Genomic DNA, 8,432 nt, shown 5'->3' with positions numbered 1-8,432 from the left:
CTGCCATAAGTGTGGTGTTATCTGCATATCTGAGGTTATTGATATTTCTCCTGGCAATCTTGATTCCAGTTTGTGTTTCTTCCAGTCCAGCGTTTCTCATGATGTACTCTGCATATAAGTTAAATAGACAGGGTGACAATATACAGCCTTGACGTACTCGTTTTCCTATTTGGAACCAGTCTGTTGTTCCATGTCCAGTTCTAACTGTTGCTTCCTGACCTGCATACAAATTTCTCAAGAGGCAGATCAGGTGGTCTGGTATTCCCATCTCTTTCAGAATTTTCCACAGTTTATTTTCCACAGTTTATTGAGTGATCCACACAATCAAAGGCTTTGGCATAGTCAATAAAGCAGAAATAGATGTTTTTCTGGAACTCTCTTGCATAGTACCTACCTACTAGGATTGTTGTGAAGATTAAACGTGTTTATATATATGAGGTGCTTAGTACAATGGGCAACACAGTAAGTACCCAATAAATGTTAGAAATAATAATCATTTGGTCCTAAGTAACCTTTCTGTCCTTATCACTTGCCGTTTCCAACCATGTGTTTCAGCCTCTACAATATAAAATTGTTTGCATATTTAATTGTCATAGTCTATCATTTCTAGGCCTTTGCTCTAGACTTTTCCTTTTCATTCACTCGGCTAACTCTTACTCATTCTTAAAGACTTAATTTAAATGTCAGTGCCTCTGGAAAGCCTTTCTAGTCCCTGAAGCTGGGTAATTGTCACTCCCAAATCATTCTGTATTTAAGACACTGTGGTGTAAATGCCTGTTTTCCAGTAGATCGTAAGCTCCTCGAGGATATGAACTGTTTATTATTTATTATCAGAGTCCAGAAACACTGATAAACGCTCAGTATATTTTTGTTTAAATGAATAGACAGATGAATTGTTATGGTTGTGAGGAAGTGTAACTCTCTGTTGTGAGAAAATCTAACTATATTTGTTTCTATTTATTATCTCCTTCTATATTCTAATTCACAAAGCCTGGAGTTGAGAATGCACGAGACTACCCTGACTTGGCAAAGGAAGCAGGTAATATAGAACATTTAGATCTGTGACCATGGTGGTTTATTGTGTGTTCTGTCATGATTGTGGAGCAGCCTTGTAACTTTCGCAGGCAGCTTAATCAAAGGAGATGTTTTATTTTCAGGGCCAAGCAGTCTAAGCTTAAGTATGAGTTATTTAAGGGACATACAGACTTCCCACACGTGGAGACCTTGGAAGCTCTGTGGTCCCATGAAGTTGTTTAGGTACAGTCCTCCTCCTAGAAAGTCTTCCACTTCCTCCTATTTCTGCCGGCTTGATATCAGGCAACCCAAAAAGGGTCATTATGGCTTCTTATTAGACCCTCCATGCCTCCACAAATACCTACTGCAGTCAGTGTTCATAAATTAGATTCCTTTTCAACTCCATCGTGCAGCTCAGTGTTTAGATATTAGTATTCAGGGAATTGGAGAAGGCAATGGCACCCCACTCCAGTCCTCTTGCCTGGCAAATCCCATGGATGGAGGAGCCTGGTAGACTGCAGTCCATGGGTTGCGAAGAGTTGGATACAACTGAGCGACTTCACTTTTTCACTTTCATGCATTGGAGAAGGAAATGGCAACCCACTCCAGTGTTCTTGCCTGGAGAATCCCAGGGACGGGGGAGCCTGGTGGGCTGCTGTCTATGGGGTTGCACAGAGTTGGACACGACTGAAGCGACTTAGCAGCAGCATTCAGGGAATTAGAGTATCTTTGTTCCCCAGAAGGAATGTTAGTGAGATTTGATTAGCTGATGTTGATTCTCTGGGTGGACAGTATTCATTCAATGTTTATCTTTTGGTTTTTAAATCTTCTCTTTTAAAAAGTAATTTATTTATTTTAATTGAAGTCTAATTACTTTACAATATTGTAGTGGCTTTTGCTATACATCTACATGAATCAGCCATGGGTGTACACGTGTCCCCCATCCTGAACTCCCCTCCCACCTCCCTCCCCATCCCATCCCTCAGGACTGTCTCAGTGCATCGAACTGTCTCTTACATCAGACCTGGACTGGAAATCTATTTCACATATGGTAATATATATGTTTCAATACTGTTCTCTCAAATCATCCCACCCTTACCTTCTCCCACAGAGTCCAAAGGTCTGTTCTTTAAATCTGTGTCTCTTTTGCGTCTCGCATATAGGGTGTTTGTTACCATCTTTCAAAATTCCGTATATATGCGTTAATATATTGTATTGGTGTTTTTCTTTCTGACTTACTTCACTCTGTATAATAGGCTCCAGTTTCATCCACCGCATTAGAACTGATCCAAGTGCATTCTTTTTAATAGTTGAGTAATAGTCCATTGTGTATATGTACCACAGCTTTCTTATCCATTTGTCTCCTGATGGACATCTAGGTTGCTTCCATGTCCTAGCTATTGTAAACAGTGCTGCGACGAACATTGAGGTACACATCTCTCTTTCAATTCTGGTTTCCTCAGTGTGTATGCCCAGCAGTGGGATTGCTGGATTACATGGCAGTTCTATTTCCAGTTTTTTAAGGAATCTCCACACTGTTCTCCATAGTGGCTGTACTAGTTTGCATTCCCACCAACAGTGTAAGAGGGTTCCCTTTTCTCCACACCCTCTCCAGCGTTTATTGTTTGTAGACTTTTGGATAGCAGCCATTCTGACCAGCATGAGATGGTACCTCATAGTGGTTTTGATTTGCATTTCTCTGATAATGAGTGATGTTGAGCATCTCTTTATGTGTTTGTTAGCCATCTGTATGTCTTCTTTGGAGAAATGTCTGTTTAGTTCTTTGGCCCATTTTTTGATTGGACCATTTATTTTTCTGGAATTGAGCTGCAGGAGTTGCTTGTATATTTTTGAGATTAATTCTTTGTCAGTTGCTTCATTTGCTATTATTTTCTTCCATTCTGAAGGCTGTCTTTTCACCTTGCTTATAGTTTCCTTTGTTGTGCAAAAGCTTTTAAGTTTAATTAGGTCCCATTTGTTTATTTTTGCTTTTATTTCCAATATTCTGGGAGGTGGGTCATAGAGGATCCTGCTGTGATGTATGTCAGAGAGTGTTTTCCCTATGTTTTCCTCCAGGAGTTTTATAGTTTCTGGTCTTACATTTAGATCTTTAATCCATTTTGAGTTTATTTTTGTGTATGATGTTAGAAAGTGTTCTAGTTTCATTCTTTTACAAGTGGTTGACCAGTTTTCCTAGCACCACTTGTTAAAGAGATTGTCTTGTCTCCATTGTATATTCTTGACTCCTTTGTCAAAGATAAGGTGTCTGTAGGTGTGTGGATTTATCTCTGGCCTTTCTATTTTGTTCCATTGATCTATATTTCTGTCTTTGTGCCAGTACCATACTGTCTTGATGATTGCAGCTTTGTAGCATAGCCTGAAGTCAGGCAGGTTGATTACTCCAGGTCCATTCTTCTTTCTCAAGATTGCTTTGGGTAGTCAAAGCTTTTTTTTGTATTTCCATACAAATTGTGAAATTATTTGTTCTAATTCTGTGAAAAATACCATTGGTAGCTTGATAGGGATTGCACTGAATCTAAAGATTGCTTTAGGTAGTATACTCATTTTCACTATATTGATGCTTCCAATCCATGAACATGTATATTTCTCCATCTATTTGTGTCCTCTTTGATTTCTTTCATCAGTGTTTTATAGTTATCTATATATAAGTCTTCTGTTTCTTTAGGTAGATTTATTCCTAAATATTTTATTCTTTTTGTTGCAATGGTGAATGGAATTGTTTCCTTAGTTTCTCTTTCTGTTTTCTCATTGTTAGTGTATAGGGATGCAAGGGATTTCTATGTGTTAATTTTATATCCTGGAACTTTACTATATTCACTGATTAGCTCTAGTAATTTTCTGGTGGAGTCTTTAGGGTTTTCTATGTAGAGGATCATGTCATCTGTGAACAGTGAGAGTTTTACTTCTTCTTTTCCAATCTGAATTCCTTTTGTTTCTTTTTTTCTCTGATTGCTGTGGCCAAAACTTCCAAAACTATGTGGAATAGTAGTGGTGAGAGTGGGCACCCTTGTCTTGTTCGGACTTTAGGGGAAATGCTTTCAATTTTTCACAATTGAGGATAATGTTTGCTGTGGGTTTTTCTTATATAGCTTTTATTATGTTGAGGTATGTTCCTTCTATTCCTGCTTTCTGGAGGGTTTTTATCATAAATGGATGTTGAATTTTGTCAAAGGCTTTCTCTGCATCTATTGACATAATCATATGGTTTTTATCTTTCAATTTATTAATGTGGTGTATTACATTGATTGATTTGTGGATGTTAAAGAATCCTTGCATCCCTGGGATAAAGCCCACTTGGTCATGATGTATGATTTTTTTAATGTTGTTGGATTCTGTTCGCTAGGATTTTGTTAAGGATATTTGCATCTATGTTCATAAGTGATATTGGCCTACAGTTTTCTTTTTTGTGTGGCATCTTTGTCTGGTTTTGGTATCAGGGTGATGGTGGCCTTATAGAATGAGTTGGGCAGTTTACCTTCCTCTGCAATTTTCTGGAAGAGTTTGAGTAGTATAGGTGTTAGCTATTCTGTAAATTTTTGGTAGAATTCAGCTGTGAAGCCATCTGGTCCTGGGCTTTTGTTTGCTGGAAGATTTCTGATTACAGTTTCAATTTCTGTGCTTGTGATGGGTCTGTTAAGATTTTCTGTTTCTTCCTGATTCTGTTTTGGAAAGTTATACTTTTCTAAGAATTTGTCCATTTCTTCCAAGTTGTCCATTTTGTTGGCATATAGTTGCCGATAGTAGTCTCTTATGATCCTTTGTATTTCTGTGTTGTCTGTTGTGATTTCTCCATTTTCATTTCTAATTTTGTTGATTTGATTCTTCTCCCTTTGTTTCTTGATGAGTCTGGCTAATGGTTTGTCAATTTTATTTATCTTCTCAAAGAAGCAGCTTTTAGCATTGTTGATTTTGGCTATGGTCTCTTTTGTTTCTTTTGCATTTATTTATGCTCTAATTTTTACAGTTTCTTTCCTTCTACTAGCCCTGGTGTTCTTCATTTCTTCCTTTTCTGGTTGCTTTAGGTGTAGAGTTAGTTATTCATTTGACTTTTTTCTTGTTTCTTGAGATAAGCCTGTATTGCTATGAACCTTCCTCTTAGCACTGCTTTTACAGTGTCCCATAGGTTTTGGGTTGTTTTGTTTTCATTTTCATTCATTTCTATGCATTTTTTGATTTCTTATGTGATTTGTTGGTTATTCAGAAGCATGTTGTTTAGCCTCCGTATGTTGGAATTTTTAATACTTTTTTCCCCCCTGTTATTGACATCTAATCGTATTGCATTGTGATCAGAAAAGGTGCTTGGGATGATTTCAATTTTTTTGAATTTACCAAGGCTAGATTTGTGGCCTACGATGTGATCTATCCTGGAAAAGATTCTGTTGCACTTGAGAAAAAGGTGAAATTCATTGTTTTGGGGTGAAATGTCCTAGAGATATCAATTAGGTCTAACTGGTCCATTGTATCATTTAAAGTTTGTGTTTCCTTGCTAATTTTCTGTTTAGTTGAGCTATCCATAGGTGTGAGTGGGGTATTAAAGTCTCCAACTATTATTGTGTTTTTGTTATTTTCCCCTTTCATACTTGTAAGCATTTGCCTTACATATTGTGGTGCTCCTATGTTGGGTGCATATATATTTATAATTGTTATATCTTCTTGGATTGATCCTTTGATCATTATGTAGTGTCCTTCTTTGTCTCTTTTCACAGCCTTTATTTCAAAGTCTATTTTATCTGATATGAGTATTGCTACTCCTGCTTTCTTTTGGTCTCTATTTGCATGAAATATCTTTTTCCAGCCTTTCACTTTCAGTCTGTATGTGTCCCTTGTTTTGAGGTGGGTCTTTTGTAGACAGCATATATAGGGGTCTTGTTTTTGTATCCATTCAGCCAGTCTTTGTCTTTTGGTTGGGACATTCAACCCATTTACATTTAAGGCAATTATTGAAAAGTACGACCCCATTGCCATTTACTTTGTTGTTTTGAGTTCAAGTTTATACACCTTTTCTGTGTTTCCTGTCTAGAGAAGATCCTTTAGCATTTGTTGAAGAGCTGGTTTGGTGGTGCTGAATTCTCTGAGCTTTTGCTTATCTGTAAAGCTTTTGATTTCTCCTTCATATTTGACTGAGATCCTTGCTGGGTACACTAATCTGGGTTGTAGGTTTTTCTCTTTCATCACTTTAAGTATGTCCTGCCAATCCCTTCCGGAGAAGGCAATCGCACCCCACTCCAGTACTCTTGCTTGGAAAATCCCATGGATGGAGGAACCTGGTAGGCTGCAGTCCATGGGGTCCCACAGAGTCGGACACGACTGAGTGACTTCACTTTCACCTTTCACTTTCATGCATTGGAGAAGGAAATGGCAACCCACTCCGGTGTTCTTGCCAGGAGAATCCCAGGGATGGCGGAGCCTGGCGGGCTGCCGTCTATGGGGTCGCACAGAGTCGGACACGACTGAAGCGACTTAGCAGCAGCAGCAGCAGCCAATCCCTTCTGGCCTGAAGAGTTTCTATTGAAAGATCAGCTGTTATCCTTATAGGAATCCCCTTGTGTACTATTTGTTGTTTTTCCCTTGCTGCTTTTAATATTTGTTCTTTGTGTTTGATCTTTGTTAATTTGATTAATATGTGTCTTGGGGTGTTTCGCCTTGGGTTTATCCTGTTTGGGACTCTCTGGGTTTCTTGGACTTGGGTGACTGTTTCCTTCCCCATTTTAGGGAAGTTTTCAACTATTATCTCCTCAAGTATTTTCTCATGGCCTTTCTTTTTGTCTTCTTCTGGGACTCCTATGATTCAAATGTTGGGGTGTTTGACATTGTCCCAGAGGTCTCTGAGGTTTTCCTCATTTCTTTTAATTCTTTTTTCTTTTTTCCTCTCTGCTTCATTTATTTCCACCATTCTATCTTCTACCTCACTTATCCTATCTTCTCCCTCAGTTATTCTACTGTTGGTTCCCTCCAGAGTGTTTTTGATCTCATTTATTGTATTATTCATTATTGGTTGACTCTTTTTTATTTCTTCTAGGTCCTTGTTAAACATTTCTTGCATCTTCTCAATCCTTGTCTCCAGGCTATTTATCTGTAACTCCAGTTTGTTTTCAAGATTTTAGATCATTTTTACTCTCATTATTCTGAATTCTTTTTCAGGTAGACTCACTATCTCATCCTCTTTTGTTTGGTGTGGTGGGCATTTATCATGTTCCTTTACCTGCTAAGTGTTTCTCTGCCTTTTCATCTTATTTAGATTGCTGTGTTTGGGGTGGCCTTTCTGTATTCTGGCAGTTTGTGGTTCCTCCCTGTAGGGGGAATGATTGGATGAGTAGCTTTTCAAGGTTTCCTGGTTAGGGAAGCTTGCGTTGGTGTTTTGGTGGGTGGAGCTGTATTTCTTCTCTCTGGAGTGCAATGAAGTGTCTGGTAGTGAGTTTTGAGATGCGTGGATTTGGTGTGACTTTTGGCAGCTTGTATATTAAAGCTCAGGGCTATTTTCCTGTGTTGTTGGAGAATTTTCATGATATGTCTTACTATGGAGCTTGTTGGATCTTGGGTGGAGCTTGGTTTCAGTGTAGGTATGGAGACTTTTGGATGAGCTCTTATCAATTAATGTTCCCTGGAGTCAGGAGTTCTCTGGTGTTCTCAGGTTTTGGACTTAAGCCTCCTGCCTCTGGCTTTCAGTCTTATTCTTACAGTAGCTTCAAGACTTCTCCATCCATACAGCACCGATGATGAAACATCTCCTTTTGAAGACAATGGACTGTCTTTCTGGGTGCCTGTTGTCCTCTGCCAGCATTCAGAAGTTGTTTTGTGGAATTTGCTCAGTGTTCAAATGTTCTTTCGAAGAATTTGTGGGGGAGAAAGTGGTTTCCCCATCCTATTCCTCTGCCATCTTAGGACTGCCCCCTCCACTAACATTTCATACAGTGCTGGTCTGCTGCTGCCAAATTCTCTCAGGTTTTGTATATTCAAATAGGTCTTTACCTTATTTTTTGGAAGATATATTTGCTGAGCACGGAATTCCATTTTAGCTTCACTTTTTTTTTTTTTAAGTACTTTAAGGATGTTGGTTCACTGCATTTTTGGTTTTCATTGCTTTTGTTTTAAAGTCTGCTGTCATTCTTATTTTTTGTTCCTCTACACTTAATGTGTATTTTCCCTTGATTACTTTTAAGGTTTTCCTTTGTCACTGGTTTGAGACAATTTTATTATGATGTACCTTGGTGTAGTTTTATCATGTTTTGTATGTTTGAGGTGTGTTGTGGTTCTTGGATATATGCATTATATAGTTTTCATCAGATTAAAAAATTTTTCATCCATTAAATCTTAAAATATTTTTTCCCTAAATTTTGTTTCTGTCTTCTCCTTTTATGGGACTCCAATTGCATATCCACTAAACTTTATTGTTGTTC

The 8,432-nt window shown here is 38.2% G+C and overlaps 1 long non-coding RNA gene across 2 annotated transcripts in view; it reads left to right on the top strand.

Moving 5' to 3' along the window:
- Positions 1-884: 884 nt before the first annotated feature.
- Positions 885-8,432, top strand: part of LOC104993774 — a 63,376-nt gene continuing 55,828 nt past the window's right edge. Inside the window, exons 1-2 of one of the 2 annotated variants that reach the window (XR_825873.1) lie at positions 885-1,039; positions 2,001-2,065. This is a non-coding gene — a long non-coding RNA (uncharacterized LOC104993774). The remainder of the gene's footprint in view (positions 1,040-2,000; positions 2,066-8,432) is intronic. The other variant, XR_825872.1, reaches the window with a different exon arrangement.

This window comes from Bison bison, unplaced genomic scaffold (genome assembly GCF_000754665.1).
Source record: "Bison bison bison isolate TAMUID 2011002044 unplaced genomic scaffold, Bison_UMD1.0 scf7180017864244, whole genome shotgun sequence".
NCBI classification, from domain to species: Eukaryota; Metazoa; Chordata; class Mammalia; order Artiodactyla; family Bovidae; genus Bison; species Bison bison.
Note: the sequence above shows the minus strand (reverse complement) of the source record. Positions and strands in the feature narration are given on the sequence as shown.